At 38.4% G+C, this 21,735-nt stretch overlaps 1 long non-coding RNA gene across 4 annotated transcripts in view; it reads right to left on the minus strand.

Moving 5' to 3' along the window:
* Positions 1 to 6,923: 6,923 nt before the first annotated feature.
* The window catches only part of LOC130145095 (uncharacterized), a 300,065-nt gene continuing 285,253 nt past the window's right edge, over positions 6,924 to 21,735 (minus strand). For all 4 annotated transcript variants that reach the window (XR_008820373.1, XR_008820371.1, XR_008820370.1 and 1 more), the window contains one exon: positions 6,924 to 9,321. This is a non-coding gene — a long non-coding RNA (uncharacterized LOC130145095). The remainder of the gene's footprint in view (positions 9,322 to 21,735) is intronic.

Genomic DNA, 21,735 nt, shown 5'->3' on the forward strand with positions numbered 1-21,735 from the left:
AGTCAGACAAGATGATCGAGTTTGCCTTGGCAGCAGACGTGATATTTCTGCTATGTGTGGGAGACACAAGGGAGGAGAGCAAAGGAGGAGGTAAGGGCGAGGGAACAGGAGGGAAGGAAAGAAGAAGGAGATCATCTGGCTCTCTTTCTTGCCTAGTGAACGTAAGAGGCAAGCCTTATGTGGTACCATGTTTCCTGGTTAGGCAAACTGCAGATGGTACATAGAAGCAGAGAGGGTATAGGATGGCATTCAGCCACAGGTTTTACCACGGAACAGGAAAGTCTGCAAGTTGTCTCTGACGACTACTGCAGATATTAAGGTCTGCTGTCACTTCTTAATCTGAGCTGGATGTTAACTGAAGGACCTTTTGGCCGTAGTAAAATCATACAGAATTGAGAGACACATAAGACTGTTTTACAGAAAAATGCTGACCCCAGTGACTCTCTGTGGAGCTACTCCTTACCATGTTTTTTTCTTATTAGCTATTGCAGAAGACGATTAAAAATATCAATGTTAAAAAAAAGTAAATGTTCATGCAAAAACAAAGCTGAAGAGCCTTGATGGAGACTCGATGGGATGTGAGTTTGTTCAGATGTGCCTTTCTCTTCCCAGACACAGCAGTAGGTTACTGTGAACACCCGAAGAACAAATAGCAGAAAGAGGGCTGTAAAAAGAAATGTATAAAATGTCCCCTTGCATTACCACAGTAAATCATGACCTCCTACCGGCCACTGAATGGTCTGCTAATATTTGCCTTATACTGTGGTCTCAGAACTCTAACCAAAGTCAAGGTCCCACCACAACAGTCACTGTGCTCCCAGTTAGTGTGTGGCAGTCCCCACGCGGTGGAGCCCACAGCCTGCCTGGGCAGCCCCGGGCAAGTGTCGTGGGAGGAAAGTAAAGATTGGCTCACTGAAATGGAGCTCGAGGGAATTGTCTGCGTTCACTCTAGGTGTCGGGAAATGACCCTAAATCTTTAGCCATTGATGCAAGAAAGAAGAGCATGTAGGTGGCAGTTTGGAAACATTTGAAAGCTTTTAAAAATTGTTATTGCATGTAGTAATTTTGATTTCCCACTAGAGTTTAGGAAATGATTACCAAATTTCAGAAAGCCAAACTGCAGCCTTTGGAATTCATTAACTCATAACAGCCTAGCAAACCTCAATACTCAGATACTGGCAACACCCACAAGAAATCTAACCCTCTGAATCAGTCAGAAGAGGTTTCCAAAACTGCATTGGTGACCTGTTTCTCTTCTAAACATCCAGCTATTGTTTTAGAACTGGGTGCCTCAATGACTCCTAAAACGCCACTATTTTGACCATATTCCTCTATTTCAGAAAGAGAATTAATATCCAAAACAATATGCTGACATAATAAACACAAGTAAAGCACTCCTCCTAAGTTGATTTAGAATCTAACAGTAAATCTAAGTCCCTGAATACTTCGATGTGTGTATATAAATATATGAGCAGGAGCTATAAGCACTATATATCCTCAGACTTGTGAGAAATCTTCCCAACAGTGAGATGAACCCCCCACTTTCACTGAAAAGTTGTAAATCACACCACAAAATGGCTGCACCATCCATTTCACATGCCAGGCTTGCTAAAAGCTGACGCCCGTGCCGTTGGGGTGCCATGCGGACAGAGAGGGCAAGGTGCTGTGCACAGCCGGTGCTGTGCCCAGAATCGGCTCACTCTGGCTGCCTGCAGGGTAGCAGGTACTGCCAGCCTGCTGGGAGGGTTTACAGAGCAGAACTACCTGCCTGCCTGCTTGCTGCATGCCCAAAGCAGAGCTAGGCTCCTTGAGGGTAAGGACCAATCATCAAAACTTCTGGAAATACGAATCTGACTAAGTGCTGGTGGCAAATATTTCATGCACATCAATAGTAGAAACTACCTCTGCTGAAGAGAGCAGCAGAAAGTAATTCCATAGCCTCCCCTCCCCAAATCACGGTTATTAAATCCGATGTGCCACAAATGATCCTCTGTTCTGGCCATGCAGCAATCAGGGCTATCATGCCATTCTTCGGAAGAAAATGGACAAGAAGAGCTTTATCTGGAAAACTGCGACTAGCAACCTAGTATATAACCTCTGACAACTGGTTGTTTCTGAACAGGGTGAAAGGAGGGCATGCAGATTCCACAAAAAGCTGCAAGTAAGACCAATTTATATGTCCTTCATGTTCAGGATGAAGAACCACCATGGAGACAAATGCAACAAGTGGGAGCAAGTCTAACCCTAACTCTTAGAATAACAATGCTGGCATCTTGTAGGGCTTTACAGTGGGGCTTTGAAGGGACTAAAGCAAAGAGCTGATTACCATGGTGGAAGAGAAGAGACGAGAAGGTGAGAGGTGACAGCTACTCACTAATAATATTGTGATTATATTTCACAGAATAGCCTTTAACAGAAAAACCCAACGAATTTGTCCAACTCTCTGGTGTACCTATGCCAACATATACACATAAATTTTACAAGTAGAGAGAGCTAGAAATGATGGGCAGACCTCACAATCAAACTTACTTGTAGACACAAAGTTGTTTCTTTCACATCAAAGGCAGTTTGCAGAGGAGAGAGAGTGCAGAGGAATAGACAGTGAACCATGACGACTTTTCCACTGCTAACTCTCTCACTTGTGTGAAAATCAGTATATAAATTGGAAAAACAGAACCTACTTTATGCATTGAAGATACTCCCTTCATCTGATTTACCTTCATCTGATGGAGATGCTTTGAGTAAAGGGATGTATTATGAAGAAATACATTCTGCTAGGAAAGACTTGAGTTTGAAATTAAATCCTGTGCTGAACTTTTCAAGAAGTATCTACCTTCATTGAAGACTTTTCATGGCCCTGCTTATTTCTACTTTAAACTTCTCAGTTATTGTACTTTAAGCTCCATCAATGAATGTAAATGGGGTTTCACTATATGTTTAGTGCATTCAAGCATTCTTTGTTACAGTTCCCACCCTGCCGCATTATGTGAGCTCTGCCACGGAAGTCCAGCAGTCGGTTTGTTTTCTGCTATTAATAAAAGAACCTACTTTCCCCCACTTCTTTGAAGAAGTTGAAAGGGCTGCATGTTAGAGGGGGAGGTGGTGGGGAACAGACTGTGGTGTAATCCCCAAATGTAAATGCTGTCTAGATTAGAAAACTCCCTGAAGAAAATTTACAAATCCTAAGACTGTGCTTTTTGTGTGATGAACACTAGAGCAATAACTTAGCCACATACTGGGTTCTGCCTAATGGTTAAGGAGCCTACTAGGTGAAAGGAATTAAATGAAAAAAAAAAAATAATAATCTTCCATTTGGCTCTGCGCCAATGCCATCCAACCGTTTCAGTATCCAGTGACTTCCTAGTGCAACTATTTTCATATGTATTTCATCACTGAGGTATCTTAATATAATACCTAGGAATCTGTTCAAATTTAAAAAACAAAACAAAACCAATGGGATTTACACATTGCTAGTGTTTTTACATAGTGCAGGAAAAGCTTAATTAAAGGGGTGGGACGTGTCTCTGCTGAATAGCTGTTTTTCCTTCATACCTTCCCATGCATGACACGCAGTCATCCAAGAAAAGAAGTTGGGGGTGGCGGTGGTGGAAGAAAACCACCCAAAACCAAAACCAAAATTACCAGTCCTAAACTACTCAGCACAACCTTGTTGATTTGCTTAGCCATTTAAACGAATATACGCTCCTTGTAGATTGTATATACAATCCTTGCCACATTGTAACAGTTAACAAGTAGATGAAAAGTACAAAATATTAACTGTCTTTTCCCCTATAGGATACTCATATTGTTCAAACTATCATTACCATATCTAGTTTATTGTACAGTTATGACTAATCCTTAACTCCTAAATAAGCAGGAACAGGAGTAAAGATTACAATCCTGAAAGCCTACCAGATAAACTTTAGTATATAATCGACTGGATGATTCTGTGATTAATTTTAAATCCTGCTTAATAGGTTAAAGATGTTTATAAAGATGAAATAATTTTATCACTATTGATCTTAATAATCTTATGTTCACTTACTCTCTAAGGCTTCCATAGTCCATCCACTTGTTGCTACTCAGGCACTGCAAGTAAAACATAGCTTTGCACACAAATTAATATATCTAGATTCTGGTCAGAATATAACTCACCAGGTAAGAATAACTGTAGTGTGGCCAAGGAGTGGAATGATGCAGCATCACACAAACTCTGAGGATGCCTATTGTAATTATCAAACAATGAAAAAAATTAACAAAGTGATGAATGTCTCCGATACATTGTTTGGACAAAAAAACTTTAAATGAACATAACAAAATAAATCTACTTTTAATTGAGTGATACATTTTCAGATGGCATTTTCATAGGATTCCCGATTTTTTCTTTCTATTACATGTATCTACCTGACTACCTAGCTAGCTATAGACCTCAGGCAGAAGTTGGTCTTTTTTCTTTTTTGTAGTCTACAGCCAGTTCCTAAGAGGATATGACTGCTTTTCAGTGTGAAATTAAGTACCCAGTCAGGAACTAAGCATAATCATCATACGGGCAAATCAAAATGATGGCTACATTTACTGCCTACAGAAATTTTTGCTGCACTGCATATTAACACACTGAAAATGTTGTGTTAGCTAATCGTGAATGTGCCGATTTTTATTACTCAAGAAAATGCATAACATCTTCTGTTAAACTTCGTGACATTTTTCATCAAATGAATAGAGCAATGCCCTGAAATGTGATAATTGTAGATTCTTGTTATACAACTTCGAGTAAAATATTCTTGCCTCTAATTCCAACAGTAATTAAGTTGGATTGGAATTCCCCTGACTCATGTAACAGTCTTCAGCACTGTATTAATGGATCCTAGTGTTTATATGGTTTGAAAAGAATTCCTGTCCCATATATGTAATATTATATTAAGGTGCTAAAGACTTTCAGGTTAAGGAAAAGAATTGATCAAATCACCCCAGCCTGAGCTACAAGCATACATATATATTGTTGTTTTTTTTTTTTTTTGCTGTTTGGGTTTAAAATTAAACTTAAAATGCTTCAAAAATGAAGCTCTGGAATATTGTTGCATCGCCCATGAAGTCTAAAAATTAAAGTAGACAATTATCATAATAATAACCCAATTGTACATGGCAGACAAAAGAGAAGCTAATACTTCCCTCTGCTTTTTGACTGATGTTTTGTTGGGCTGTAGCTAAACAGCACTTTAAGTTGACAGTAAATTAGCAAACAATATGAGGGAGGAAAAAAGGAAGAAAATCATGCAGGGGTTAAGATGTTTATGTAAAACAGTGATTTTCCTTTTTAAAATTAAAACGTACAAATAAGCTGGTGTCAGAAACTAGGTGATCCTTCATTTCCACCGCATTGAGCAGGCTCACATCAGCAGCAGACAGCCGTTAATATATGCGTCTGGCTCAGTCTGGTCTACCAACTAGGAATTCATCGAATTGTTAATATCATTCCTTTTTTGTATGCACCACACATCATTTTCACTCTCTCTCTCTCTCTCTTCCTCCCCCTTTGCAGGAGCTTGTGTTTTGGTTTTTTGTTGTTGTTGTAGCACAAGCTGATTACTCCAAAATCACATATTAAATAGCATTTAAAAGCATTTTGGTCTGAAACAACATAAAGTCATATAGAAATGGGAATATATTGAAATTCTGTACATATATCTAAGCATAGAATACCAAATATGATGTTTTCCATTTATTTGTGCTAATAGAGACAGCTTTCATATGTGTAAATAAGACTGCTTTCTGCGTGGTGTCTGTAGGCATTGTCACATAGTCCCAGGATGGGGAAACATCTTGTTGATCTTGGTGGGAATTCTGCCCAAGATAAGACCGGGCTTCTCTCTCCCCTCCATCCACCTCTGCCCCACCACAAGGAGTTCAGTGTGTATCAGAGGTTGGTTTTGCTGTGTTGAAACTGGGAAGAAGAGGGAGGAGGGGAAAAGGAAGGCAGTGTACCAACTTTTCATCTCTATGGCAAGGGGCAGCAGTGAGTACAATGGGCAGAGAAGAGCCACTGGAGTTATCCCAATTCAAGCAGTAATGCAGAGGCAGTGCTGCATGTTTATGGCTTTTGCTGCAGCACCAAATAAGCCAGGTAGGGGTTTCTAATGGTTCGTTTTCTTCTCACTCTCACTGCAGAGCAGAGCATACCTGAAATCTTCAGACTGACAGACATTTCACACTACAGTTTCACCTTCATTGTATGTCCAGTATTAAATGCAAAATGAATTCAGAGTGCTGAAAAAAGTGAACCATCCACATTCAAGTAAATTTCGCTGATTCAAAAATAAATGCAATGAAAATCTTTAAAAAGTACAGATGTGTGCATCATATATCTGATTAAATCTATAAGGATTTTTATTTTGATAAATACTATGCATAATTTAAACTATATTATTAACATGTATATACTGACACACAATATAGTTTTATCTTGTTACATAGCTTGAATGAACAGAATACCTGCTCACCTCATCAGTATCTTAAATACACCATTTTCAGTACTGAAAACTATTGTAAATAATACACGTCAATTGCTACCGAAGTGCTTCATGAGTGCAGCACCCAGCCTGGTGCGTCTGTCTTTTCTATATGGAATCAGATCTACTTTTCTTATATTGCCTGAATAGAAGTCAATGTTGAATAACACCTCTGTGTTAAAAAATTACCTCTGTGTCTGAATGTGCGCAAGTAGCTCTTTGGAGTGTTCTTAGCATGTGGGATTGACAGTTGACAAAGAAAAGAACTGCATATTTACAGGAACTGTATCATCATTGTAATTGCTAAAGCAATATTTTTATGACTATTTAAAGACTAATTATATCTTGAGCAACTTGAAAACTGCATACAGCACATAGTTTCTGTCTCTTAAGAAAACAAGACAACAAGAAAAAGTATTATACTAACAGATAAGAACAATTTATTTTAACAATAGTGTCGATGCTTACAATAAAACACAATTCCTCCCACACAAGTGGAAAAAATATACTGCAGCCAAAATACCACTTCTGAAATGAACAAATAGTTTAAATGCCTGATCTGTGTGAAGCCTTTGTTTCAGTGAAGTCTGATGTATCAACAAGGTCCTGCAGTATGTTGGGTTAGACACAGGAAACAGAGGAAAATTACTCAGAACTAACCTACCCATAAAATATTAAGAAATACAAATTGTGTGTTGTGGATCAGAAGTTCAAGACTAATGAACAGTGCAGAATAACTTGTGTGCTTGTGAATCTTCTCATGCAAAGTCAGTGAAGTACTTAACACATGAGGGACAATGTAAACCTCACTCTGTTTTTTGTCAGAGGGTGAAAAAGCAAAAAGAGATAGAGAGGCTAAAAGCTGAGTCCGGTGCTTAGAGTATTGCTGGCTCAGTTTAAATTGAACAGGTACAAGAAATGTGATTCTGTATGCAAAACTATCTTAATGCTGTAGTATGATTTTCACACCAATATCCTCTGTCAGATTAAGATGTAAATTAAATGAGAAAATATTTTAAATGCCATATTGTGTTCTCACTTAGACAAAGAAAAATGATGGCAACTAACTACAAAATAATCTTTGTCCCATGTTACAGGAAAAGCTAAGCAACAGTTTTCCTCTAGACTGAAATCATTATTCAAACAACAATAGACTTAATGTTTTCTAGGCCTCAAACATTGGTGTTTATGCATCATGTTTGAAAAGTTAATTAATGCTGTAACAATACAGCTGAAAATATACTTTGTGGTAATTATGTCAGAATTGCCAATAATAATAATAATAATAATAATAATAATAATATGGTTGACAGCCATTTGTATATTTTAGTATTTGTTCTGAGTTGGGGTTGTTTTGTTTTTTGTTTTTGTTTTTGTTTTGAGGTGCTAACTGGCATTCAGGTTAAATTTTAATTCTGAATGTTACATGGCATCTAGTCCAGTTTTCTAAACAGACAAGTATGTAACATCCTAATGTTGCACAAAGGATAACAGGGTTTTTTTTCTTCTAGCAACAGCTCTGCTTCTTAACATTTGAAAAAGGTATATTTTTCTTTTTTCCCTTCCAGACAAGTAAAGCTCCTTTGATTTTCTAAATTCTGCAGAGAAACAATCACAGTCCAAAGCTGCTGGTTCCCCTCCGCCTAGGTCCCAAGAGCCTGACTTGTGATTGTTGCTAAAAAACCTCACAAGTTAGGGTCTCAGGGACTAGGAAAAGTCCGATATGATCCAGTAGAATTCGTCTTCCAATAAACTCAATTGCTTAGTAGTCATAATCGCTGTCAGTAAAACTTTCACTGCTATTGTTAAAAAAACCCAAAAACAAAAAACAAAACCAAAACAAACCCAAAACCCAACATCCCCCCCAAATCAACAACCCCTCCTTCCCCCCAATAAACAAACCACAGTTTCAAGTAGGGGGCAGAAAAGATCAAATAAGCAGACAAGATGCATACATACATTCAAACAATGTATCAGCTGACTGAACAGACTTTTCTCAGAGCATAGTCCTTAACTTTTGAAAAGAAAAAACAAAGAACACAGGAAAAAAAATCTTCACTGCCTCCTCTCACAAGTAGCCATATTTTAAAGCATCACAGGGAAGTGTCTAAAAATGGGTTAAAATCTGCTTCCAGCAGATTTGTACAGTAACAATTTTATTCTATTTCCCTTAATGCCTGAAAGAAGGATTAAATGCTTGTTAAGGGGTTTCTAATTGAAATATTTCCCCATTATACTTTTAGTCCTACTGTTCAGGTGGGCCCTGGGTTACAGAGTACTTTAAACCCATTCACGATGCAAGGATAACCTTTGGGCGTGTATTCACTTTTTGCCTCTTCCCCACGTTCAACATTTAATCCTTCTACAGGCTGCTAGCAAAAGCTTCTTCCTTTCCAATGGCAAAAGTAGCTTTCGCTCCATAAGCTGTAGAAAACATTGACATGCAGAGATTGTTGTCACTTGAACCAGATTACTCAAAGCACACATAACTTTCAAATACTGTCGATACAGTAAGAAGAAATACTCAGATTTCCCGAATAATTTCATTCTGAAGCCGAACACTTTTAATGGCACGACCACAATCCCGAATTACTTTCGCATTCATTCTCCTCCGATCTTTAGCCTTGTTTGCAGAATGAAAAAGAAAATTTCTACTTTAGGGACAGGATCCACCGTGGTTGGTTTTTTGGTTTTTTTTTTTTTTTTTTTTTCCTCCATCAGAGCCCAGAGCAAAAGAAACAGCAGCCATAAAGGTCCTAGCCACTGGAGCAGAATCTGGCATAGAAAACTCAGTGCTCTTCGGGAAGCCGTTCAGCTTTAAAAAGGAAAAAAAGAGAAGAGGGGGGGAAGAATTAGAATCTCTGCTGGTCGAACAGGTGAATCATCCATTTACAAGAAAGCTGTACAGAGCGCTCTGCTGAAGAAAAGATTTGCCAGTGCCCCCCACCCCCACCCCCACCCTTGCCCTTCACCCTCCCCTCCAGAATGATACTTCAGATTTCAGAACATTTTGGATTATTTAAAATATTATTGCAGCTGATGATATAATGCAACATTATATAAGAGCCGTTTCTTTGTCACTGTGCACCATTCAATCAGTTATGCCTCAGACACAAAATAGTTAAACGAAACAAAATATATATATGATATATATATGTATAGCAGTCCCTAGATTTCATTCAATTTCTTTTTTTAAAGGATCATGATTTAACAAACAATTTTGACCACAGCTTTCAAATCAATAATTAGAATGAAAAATCTCTCCCCTCTATAAATATGACATTAACATAATTATACCACCCCCATCGCATAGACCCATCCTCTTTAGGGAATACATCTGATGCTCTGAAGATGGAAATCAGTCAGATTTTAGTTGCTCTCAAACGTACCTTTGCTTCTCACTGACTGACTGGCTTTACCTTCCATGCACACACACAGTCACTAGCACACACACGCACACACACACACATACACATGCGCGCGCACATACACACACACGCACAAAAAGGCAAGGCAAAGCAGCGGATGCTGACTCAGAGCAGTTGTGTGTGGAGGGGGTGGTATCGGCTGGTATTTTCACTGCACTCATCATTAACATTAACTCACTCTCTAGCATCCACCCTCTCTCTCAGACCTGCTGGACTGCAGCATTTGCATGACGCTGTCACTCTAGCCCTTGTGGGTCAGATGTTAGAAGAAAAAAAAGCCTCAAGGCTCTCATAAGGAATGCCTTCATTTCTTCCAAAGGGTCCCTCTTCTTATTTTTCCACCTTTCTACTTCCTCTGTTGCTGTGTCTCAGTTGTTTGACATCTTTCCGGAAGAAAATGTCTTGAGCTGCAATAAGCCAGTAGTCAGTCGGTCCTCCCCTCACCTCACACTCCTATTCCCACCCCCTTTTTTTCCTAATCAATAAGACAGATCTCCAAATGCAGTTGTGAAAACAGGCTCTGACACACAGACTTTCATCCTCGATTCTCTGCCTCAGGAATAGCAGGCAACCCAGGCTCACACGTGATGTAGAGAGAAATAATGCCAGTAATTCTTGAACAGTCTTAGGAGTTTATTCTACGCCTTCTTCATTTTTTCCTTTGCTCAAATAAATACCAGTGAGAAGGACACACTAGATTTCAAAAGCTACAAGGATTTGTTTCTTAAAAAAATAATGATCATTAAAAAAACTAATATTAATCTTCCTCAAAATTAATGCTATCTTTTATTTCCCCCCTCCCCCCCCCATTGTGCTCTTTATAAGTAGAAATTGTCTCATAGCCAAAACACTGCCAGGGTCTGAATCACTATTCACTGTGCTGAAATCATGAGTTTCTGGACTTCAATTGGTATTTAACCAAACTAAGTAATTTTTTTCCCCTCTTATTTATTTTAGGCTTCTTAATTAAAATAAAGTAAAAAATAGAAGCTGCTTGCGTCAGAGGGAGCACTGTGAGAGAACAATGGCGATACACTCACACCACCACAGTACTGAAAATGCATGTTTGAGCTACACTTGTGTATATATCTATATAGTGTTTGCTCCGTGTTGGTAGAGAAGTCTGCGCACATACACGTACATTGAATACACACACAAACACACTCACACACACAGAGAAACTCAAGACGCATATATAAAATACACAACACAAAACAAAGCACAAAGGCTGTTAACTGAAACACACACACAAGTTGTCTGACAGGCAATGAAAATCCACAGAGCATAATTATTGTGTGCATTTTTACCTTGTTCCTTTGTTCTTAAGGCAAGGGACTTTAATGACTTACGGTGTTGACAATCTTTCGGCTTTTCCCTTTTTATGCCAACAGTATTTGGGAATTATTTTTCCAGACAATAGCACACCACTGTGATTTGCGGTACAAAAATTATTTACCAGAGGGGGGGACAGGTGATACGCAATTCGCCAGCCAATTCTCAAAGCTGCCTGGTGCCGTAGAAACTCTCGGCGTAGCCGGGCAGGCAGGTCCCAGGATGCAGTGCTACACCGCAGTCCCAGCTCAGGTAGCCGTTTGGCAACCTTACAGTGGCAGCAAACATGAAGGGCATCCGTTCACAGGAAAGGTCCAAAAGAAAACATTGCACAGACCCGAAGTAAAGAAAGGAAGCCAACACGCCGGCGTACGCGCCCTAAGCCCAGTTAGTACACGCTTATGACCAGTTCTCATGATGGTAATTAATTTCGTAGGAAAAGGACAGTGGAAAGTAGATGATGTAGGAAACAGTTAAGTTTGTAATCTCAGAGAACAGGAGGGACGGAGACAGACACACACCACAGACAGAGACAGAGAGCAAGCGGAGAACACCAAGCATGAGACAACAAAAACAAGACCAAAATCAGATTTGGGAAACTGAAAAAATACAGGATTACAGCATTCAGCTTAGCATTTACTGAGGTATTAAAAAAAAAAATTAACACATGCACAGCATGGCTTAAAATACTTATTGCCATCAATAGTCTGTGACGGATGCCGGCTTCTTACTGCTATACGTACATTAGATTGGTCATCGCCTCTTAATCTCCTTTTGCTCAGACCCATCCATTTTTTGCTGCTCCAGCATCTGTGCCCTTTATGCTTTTTTTCTGTATAGTTACCCACAATACCCTGGATAAATTAATGTCATGACCTCGCTATGGCTATCAGACAGAAAAAAAGTCTACTATTTTAATAATTGAACGTGCGCGTACAGCAAACTGCCTACTGATAGCCCAGCTTTGTGGACTGCCTCCAAAAGCAGCCTTTGCTAGCTCTGCGAATCAGAAACAACAGATGCAAATACTAGCCACATAGCCCCAGCTCTCTGTCTTGCTTTTTTTTTTTTTTTAAACCCACCCTTTTCAGTCTGTGCCATTTCATTTTTCCTGTGTCTGCCCCCTCAATGGTTAAAAACATTAGCCTGCTGAAACTAGAAGCTTTTGAATAAAAGCATGAACATGACGGAAAATTATAAATGGCTACAGATTCTGGAAATTTATATCTAGACGGTGAGTAGGGAAGAGTACCCAGGTTCAAGTGCTGAGCCTCACTCAGGAGCACCTCTGGGGCCAATGGGACTGCAGACTAGATTAAATCAATAGTCGTCTGAAACGAGATGTCGTAATCAATCAGCTCAATTACCACTGTCATAGATCTGGGCTTAAGGTCTTTCCTGATTCCACTCTTCTAATCATTAACCCTTATACATCCTCAAAATAAGAACTCACACTCACTCTGCTGCCTTACCTTTCAGATCATCAAAGTTTAACTTATCATTTTCCCCTCTTCCTTCCTTTCCCTATTTAAATAATATAAGAATGGGTCAGCAAGAAATGTTTTAAGTGTGAATATGGCAAGGTTAGATGCACTGCTTTAAATGTACCTATTATATATTTGCTGTGTGTGCGCTTATATATTATTATTATGCCGCCGGGAGTGGTTGGGTGGATCAAAGACTGCTGTTTAATTAACATTCAACTCAGCTGTTTCCTTGGAGATTAAAAATAGAAGACTAGTTGAATTAAACTGAAGCTGTTCACTTCTTTCACTAACTCAATATTACAGAACTTGTCTCCCCTCAACCTAGTTAGGAACAACTCATTCTGACTAATCAACCACTAGGAAAATCCATTTTCAGTTTGAAGGTAAGTGTGAAAAAGTTGGAAAGACATTTTTGTATGCATGTCTGAATTGCACAGAATTGCCTGATAATTTACCTTTTGCATCCATACTACAGTAAATCCTCATGTGATGCAAGAAGAAAAGAACCATTGGGTTTGAATACGAGCAATTATTATTTGCTGTATGAAGATTAAATGTCATCCATCTAACTTTTTTTTTTTTTTTTTATTCCTGTGCAGGTCCTGAAAAGATCAAAAAGCTTTTCATAAAAATGCTCCAGCAGCTGTCACATATCCTCTCAGTTTCTCAGGAGGAAAGAAAGAATCCATTTAGCAGGTATCTAGAATTTTGGTCTCTTAAATTTGATTTATTCTGCTGATACACTCAAATAATAATAGTGAAGGAAAACTCCATTACATTTACGGTTACATCACTGTCTGTACACACTGCCTGTCTCCAAGAAGAACCACACCTTTTTTAACCATAGATCTGCTTTGCAGCTCTATGCACAGCCTTAGTCCATGCAGCACAGTGATGCTGAAGAGCAGAATTAGCCCCCGTGCCATGGCACCGATATTTTGGGGAAGAATTTGTGCTCCTAGACATGCTGGGACTGGGTATGGGACAGGGGCATCAGATAGGTGTTTCATGGTAGAGCTGAGGCCAGGAGTCGGTCTGCAGGGAGGGGACCTGCTGGGGCAGGGCATCGCGCTGTCCAAGGCAGGTTATAATTGGAGATTGATTGCTGGATTTAATGACCCAGCTGTTTTCATTAGAAATGTAAAAAAGTGGTCTAGAAAATTATTCAGCTGCTAGCATAGGTGCTTTTTAAAAGGCTCACACCTCAGCCAGGAATGACTTTGTTGCAGTAACTGACCCCGCACAGATGGAGAAAAAATGACCTCAGCTTTGTATCTTTTCTGGGAAGGATTTAGCTGACAGTGGGATAAGATACAAAAAGAACCTTAATTCTGCCCTTTAGTAATGCTAAATGAATGTGATGCTCGAGACACTACCTTAAATTGGGTGAAGGGTACAGCGCACTTTTGCAGGCAGCAGTTCAGACTGTAACCGTCATCCACAAGGGGACAGCATTCACATCCACACTGGAAAGATGCAGTTTGTGTACATGAAAAACAGAATGAGAGTAGCAGCCATTGCTGAAATCACCCAAAAATAATAATAATAAGAAAAGAAAATAAAAGGTGTTTCCTGGATTATTACTTATGGACAGAGAGGGAGGAGAGGTGAGGCTGGATGTGGGCGTCAGATTATCAAAACCCATTCAAATACAGGATGAGCTTTTTAGGTTTTAGACAGCCAGAGTAAGGTGGTTTGCAATATTAATACAAACTGTGTGAAAGATAAGGCTGCTCTGGAATAACAAAAAAGATAATGTGATGACAAGAATTAGATACTACTGGAGCAAAATCAGAATGTGTCTAACATGAAGGAAGAAATGCACTAATATCAAGTTATTCTGATTTTGCAGCTCTCATCTTCATATTCTTATTGTGCTCCGACTGGGAGGTAACAGCCTGATCCCCCTTCTTTTTCTAGGAGCAAAAGTTTCTTCATGACAGTGCTTGTGAAAGGGATACCCATTAAAATAACAGGTTTAGCTTCCTTTAATGTAGCATTTAAGTGACTTACAAGAACAAGATGGTCAGAGTGACCTGTGTCTAAGCTTATGCCATAGTTTTGAATGACTGTCCATAATACCTTCTTACCTCACTGATGAACAGCAAGACAAAGAAGACTTCAGAAAAATCTCACAGCTATCTAGTCCCAGATATATCACAAAAATCTACCCTTTGAATTTCTTGATTAGAAAAGCTACCCACAGACTTCGTCCTATTTTAAGTAACGTAACTGTAACTTAGCTGAAATACCCATCTGATTGTGAAGTATTAAAAAAATATATAGCCTACAGAATCTATTATAGAAAGGAAATCACACAAAGTTACAGAGAAACAGCAATATCAGTCTCTCCCTATAAAAGCTCTTTCTTACTCAAGAAATGCTATTATATTGTCTCCTTGCTGATTTGTCAATTTACCTGGTCTATATTAAAACACAGAGATATGACAGCAGAAATTATCACAGTCTGATTTACTTTAAAAGTATACAAATACTATTCAGTGGATCTTGATTTCACTGACATTTTCGATTAAAAAATAATTATTTGTGAAAACTAAACACTGATACTTTTTCTTTTTTGACCGATGTTTTCTTGAGCTTTGAAAGCACGAAATAATGAATGAATTAACTTTTCTGTTTATGAACATTTTTTATGCTTACTTCACTAATTGCTTGGTGTTAACGCTTAATACAGCATCAGCACTATGTGAAGAAAGGGCCTGGTACTAAAATGAAACTTCAACTGTTCATAAAACTGTTTTTGACTAAAGAGCCAAGTCTGCATTTGCAGTCTGTTCAGTAAGATGTAAAGTGCCAAGCACTATTTTAAAAATCCCGCTTCGTACATTTTCCACTATGACATTTTTACTCGCTCCTTACTGATTAGGTATACATGTATGTGTGTGTGTGTGCATATATATATATATATGTATATATATGTGTCTATATATATTAAATCAATAAAAACACAGGATTATGTAGAACAAGATCACCAAAATATGTTGTTTATTCTCAGAAGACACCCCTCCATTATGGTTATAGAATGTTGCTATCATCAGGGGGCCTGATATGGTAAATAGGGCAATTCAAGTAACTTTATTCAGAGGGATATCATCTCTGAAATGATCTGAACTACTTTTCTGAGCACTGATTCTTGGATATATATATGTCAAATAAGAATCAGTTTATAAAAAGAACTTAAAGACATTCTGTACATACTGCAAACAGTAATAGAAGGTACAAATTCTGCTATAGAAAAAAACCCTTCTATTTTATTAACAATGTGATTTGAAGATAACCATTTGTGAGAAACATTCAGACACACCACTTTCACAGCCTTGCTTAAGAGGTTTCAAAAGTAGGCTGGGGAAAAGCAAAGCATTTTAATAAGAAAATACAAAATAGGAGGTTCAATGCCTGCAAAACCAGAATATTTTAAATTTTCTAGACAGTGAAGGTTAAAGCTATCCTGCATGCTCATAGTTCTCTCTCTCCTTTCAATCAATCTCATTGATTTTTTTTAAAGGTCAGAGGCTATACCTTCATTGATCAAAGAAACAGCCTGACACAGCGAAAGAGTCTGCCAATTCCAGACAGATCAATCACACCTTTGTCTGCTTTTGATACATTATGGTTATTTATTCTGCATCACCACGACTTTCTGTCGCATGGCTCTTAATGTAATAATGCTGCTCGGGGACAACAATAAAAAAAAAGGAGGGGGGGAATATTCTATTTAAAATATTTTAAGCCTCTCTCTGGTATTTTTGAGGGTGGCTTATGATGGAACTTGGCCAACTTGTTTGATTTCATTTTTGCCTTGAAAAAGAACTCCTGTTCTGCTATTTAGCTCTCCTTGGTCAGCATTTTGTAGGATTTTATAAAGGCATTCCTTTGAAAATGATGTGTACAAACTGTCTTTAACAAAGTAATTAGATCTTGATAAGACACAATTATGATCTAATCACAACCATGATTTTTCATGTTAATACAGTGTTTTAGAAAAGTTTTAATAAATAGAATGTAACTGATACCCAGCTACAGCTACTGACTGCTTTATGACTGTAAAATGAAACTAAATGGTCAGCCTACAATAATTACTAGGAAATATTGCTGAATAGACAGGTATAAGTGCTGAAAAGCTCCTGGTTTTTGCAAAGTATTATGCTGAAAGCCACCTAAAGTTCTAAAAAAATGCACTATATGCTCACTGTCTGTCGTGACTGAAAGTTATATGCTATCAGTTACCTTTCCATAGCATCTGCAAGAAGCCCTTAAAACTACCGTTAGTCTAATACCAAATCATTTGATCACATTTTGTAGTCTACCACTTCACAAGCGGTTGCACCACTTTAGAGAAATCACTTGTGGGTCTTGTAATATGTGTTATAAGTAAAAGCATTAAAATCCAGTTCTAAAAGTGAAATTGTAGCCTAAGAGAAGCAAGTGGCAAAATGCCCAGTGACTTCAGTGGAGTTAGGACTTCACTGCAAGAAATTACGTCTCAAGTCCTTCAACCCAAGCTATCTCCAGTAGAAAAGGCACCCTATGGGATTTCACAGGACCATAGTCTTATAAAGATTTTTTTTAAAATGAACACATTTCTTAGCAAAATAGCTAAGAAAGCTGCAATGAGCTCTATACACCATGCAGCCCTAGCAAAGACATGGAACTGTTCAGTAAAATTTAGCATGTAAACCCTTGCAGAATCAGGATATCAGGTAATAAGACATAATCACTGTCGTTAGAAAATTAAATAAGATATATGATAATCCAAACACTTGGCATTAGTTTCTGATTCCATTGTGCCTGCTCTGTAAATTATTGTGCACCCAATTTACAATTACATCAGCATTATTATGTAGAGCAAAAGGTAAGTGGTATACAAAGCTGAAATATTAAACCCATTAAAAAGTTATGAGTTTCACAGAGTCCCTACATGTATTTGTGTGTATGCCAAGAAATGCATTTTAAAACCTTTAACTAAAGGAAACTCCCTTCCAGTGATAAACTGCAATGCCTAAAAGACATAGCTAAAATGCTACTGCCACTCTCAAAGGCCAAGAGACCTTAAAAACGGTTGCTGGCTGACAGCATTACACAAAAACATACAGTTTCTTCTGTAAAGAAATAAAGCTGAATGCACAACATTTCGGAGAAGTTTTGAATAAGTCTATTTGTCCAGCTTACTTTGCAAAGGCTCTGCAGAAAACAGCACCATAAACACTTTCAGTCCCCACACAAGGGCTAAACAAAGAGTCCTCTTTCTAGCCATTTAATCCAGTAATTTATTTTTTCAACCATCACATAAATCGAAACACAGCTGTAACCAATGACTTGCAGATCCAGTTCCCTGCCAGCTGGATCCTGTTCTGCTGAAGCAGCAAGATTTTTACATTGTTCACTTCTGTACATCTGGAGAAATCATTTGGGTTCAAAGGTGACTAGAAAAGCTCTTTAAATAAACTCAACCAACAGTGAAGAGAGCCCTAAGTATCTACAAAAGCTACATGGAGTTCCATTTTAAAAGTTCTTTTTTTTCAAATTAGCGCATAGAGCAGTTTGCTTTTTTAAGCATTGTATGATTATGACGTTTTAATTGAATTATTCACTCAAATATGTATTTTGGTAATAAAGAAATGTTTACTATTTCCCAAGAACTTTCAAACAGAGTCTCAATAGTCAAAAGTGATCACAGTAAACAGTTTGTGTACTTATCATGTTTAAAGGAATAATCAGAAAAATAGCAATGGAATGATAAAAAATATCAAAAATATACCTTAATTAGTGCATCTTAGCTGTTGCCTGAAATGCCACACAACTTTTTTTTAATAAAGCAAACAATAAGAAAGCATATACTGTACTTAGATATACTGAACCTGAAATCTCTTAGAAGTTAATCCTTAAAATAGCTTTTCTTCAAAAAGTCTGCATCACCCCTTACCGCATGAGTCTGCTAGTTAAGTAACAAAAATGTCCCCAACATTTAAAACTGCACACAGTAAATTGATTACAATGCATCATTTCCTTTAGAAAAGCAATCACAAAGCAAACATCTTTCAGAGGTAAATAACAATGAATATTGAAGGCTCATATAATCTGTATCTTTGATTACTTTTCAGACAAAAGAGACACTCAAGTACTTTTACAACAGAGGGGTTTCGTGCCTAACGCTGGCCCCACTAAACAAAACAACATTGGAAGTCCCTATGCTAGGTCTTATTTGCAAATTCCTAAGCATGCAGTCTCAATTAAAAATAACCCAAAATTTGTCATTGGATGTGTGTTTCTCTTCAAGCAGGTAAGCAGGACACATCCAGAACATGCCCCAGTTTCTCGGGTAAAGATGTAGTTCCTTTACTGCACATTGTAAAAAATCCGATTAGGGTTCACCACTGTAATTGCTTCTTTTACTTTTTTAATACTTACTGTTATAGATGCTTTGAAACAATGCTGATAAAAGTATCCTCTCTGCTTGCCACTCTGGCCACATCTCTGTGCTGGCTTCATGTTATTGCCCGTTACCTCCTCCTCAGGGATTAACTGAGTAGCTACCACACCTTCAGGTCTTACTTCTTGTTGTCTACTCTTGCCTGTGCTTCCCCCCTTCACTCATAATTATAGGAATGCACTGTTAAATATGCTATCTGTGCTCTGTTGTGAAAATAGAAGCATTAAAAAAGTAAAAATAGAAAAGAAGGTGAACATCTTGTCTTTAAAAGCCAGATATACCAGATAAATCATCTGCAAAAATTAACATGCACAGCTCATAACCAGGTAATTACTACATGACTCTAGGGCAAACTTCACGGTATTAGACCTGCATTTCTGTCCATTAACATGTATAGATTTACGTAGACATTCTAAAATTAAAAGTACCTAGTTTGCACTTAATTACAATGTTTCTGGAAAGCTTTCTTCCTCTAGTTCCCGATGTGTATTTACCCTTAACTGCGGTTGAGGTTTTTTTGCCTGGTAACTCGTGTAAGTATCACAAAAGGGAGTGAATTTTGGCAGAACATAAGCTGCCACTGCCCAATGATTAAGCTTCTGCAGTGCCTCCTATGGTAAACTCTGCCAAAATCCATTGCCATCTATTCACCACAATTCTTCCATTTCACCACCAACAGCCCTCTCCAGTTCAGACTGTCTTGCCAAAACTAAGAGATTAGGGTTTATTATCCAATTCAGACATCACCTATGGCCCATTATGCAACATTATCTACCTGCCTAAGGTTTCAGATAAGTTAGATGTGGGTAACTTGGAGTCACAATCTGAAATACACCCTTCAGAGGCCTGGGACAGTCTAGGAAAAATAAAGTAGCCTGGAGAGAGGTTATTACTTATTTTTGTTAGGTGCCTTTGGTTGCTTAGAAAACCTTGCTTAACTCTCTCACGTCGCAGTTGGCAGTACAGATGGTATTCTGATTTATCCAGGAATGTAACTTCCATGGCAGACCTTGAGGCAAAGACTTTGGTGGTTTTTATATATCTGGTTTAAAACCTAAGCTCTGCTGAATGAACCTCCCAACTGGAAATCCAACTCACCGAGCTAGAAAGATGGAATCAGAGATTTTTAGATCCAACACACCAATTTCAGAATGTGCTTCCAGTCTTCCAATTACCTGGGTTTTTTGTTTGGCAAATGTTATGGGTGCTTCTACCCAGGGGTCTGGGCAATTATGTTTATCTTCTATAAGGCATTTGGTTATGCCAGTTTACATAGCAGAGAGTTCTTTATGTAACCTGTACCACTGGGTGCTCTGCAGCAAGGATGAACAAATTTCTAAGGCTGGGGTGCCAGACTTCACATACGTCTCCTGTATTAAAGACAGAGCTTGTCAATAGAAACTGAACAGGGAGCCAGGAGCTGCTGTCATTTAAAGATGAGTGATGTTGCCAATCACCTTTTTGGCAGACTCTTGCTCCCGTGCAAGGCAGTAATTCCCATTTGCCAGGTCTCAGCAAGTGTGCAACCCAGGGCCTTCAACCCTTAGTGTAAATCAGGACATCTGCCAAAAAAGGTGGTCCTTTCTGCCCTCCTTCCTGCTCTCAGTCATTTGTTCCTCCACCTTGTTTGTGCTGACACTTGCATCTTACAGCTGCATCGTAAAGCAGATTGGGGAACTAACCCCAAAAGCAAACCAGAAGAAACACAAGATTAATTTGCAGCAGTATCTGGCTCATTAAACAGCCACATAAACTAAGTGCCAGCACAAAAGGCCAGGTGGGAATGAGTGCCACTGGCAAGAGGACAGAGTTCTTTTGGTGGCAACCTGAACTGAGGCAGAATATAAGTGGCCTTATACCTAGCTGGAACCAGGAGCTGCATGAACTATGGCCTCTCCAAGTCACCTCTTTAGACACCCCATCTTCTGTACATGCACTAGCCTGACTACACTCTCTGGTATCCATGTTGAGCCTTGCAATATAATAATAAAAATGTTGTCTGAAGCAAAGGTATGAGATTGTATTACAGCCAGAGAGAAATTAGAAGGTACAGCCAGAGGATAAAAAACTAGACACTCCAGGAAGTATCATGTAGAAGGCTGTTCAAACTGGTCAGAATAGTAAATGAGATATTAGAAACAGTCAAGTAATACATCAAGGCTATAAATAACTGTGAAATCAGGTATTAACAGTAATTATACAACACACAAAGGAGGTGCTTAGAGATTCCAGTACACTTGAAATGCAAATTATTGCAGAGCTAAGGATAGTTGTGATGACAGATTTAAAACCAAAATTAGATCTCTGATTTTCAGACACTATGAAGAAGTTTATTTGAACTTTTCCAAAAATGGCTGAAATATACCATATACTTATTACCACTGGTACAGTCATCTCCTTGCATGTATCTTGTTCCACTCATCCAATTTAGAAGAGTGTTCTCTGTCAATTATTTACAAAGGTAAAATAGATTGGCTTAGAGTTATCATAAAGTCCATTATAGCCATAAAGCATAAAGAAAGAATCAATAA

The sequence above is a fragment of the Falco biarmicus genome, chromosome 2 (assembly GCF_023638135.1).
Source record: "Falco biarmicus isolate bFalBia1 chromosome 2, bFalBia1.pri, whole genome shotgun sequence".
Taxonomy (NCBI): Eukaryota; Metazoa; Chordata; class Aves; order Falconiformes; family Falconidae; genus Falco; species Falco biarmicus.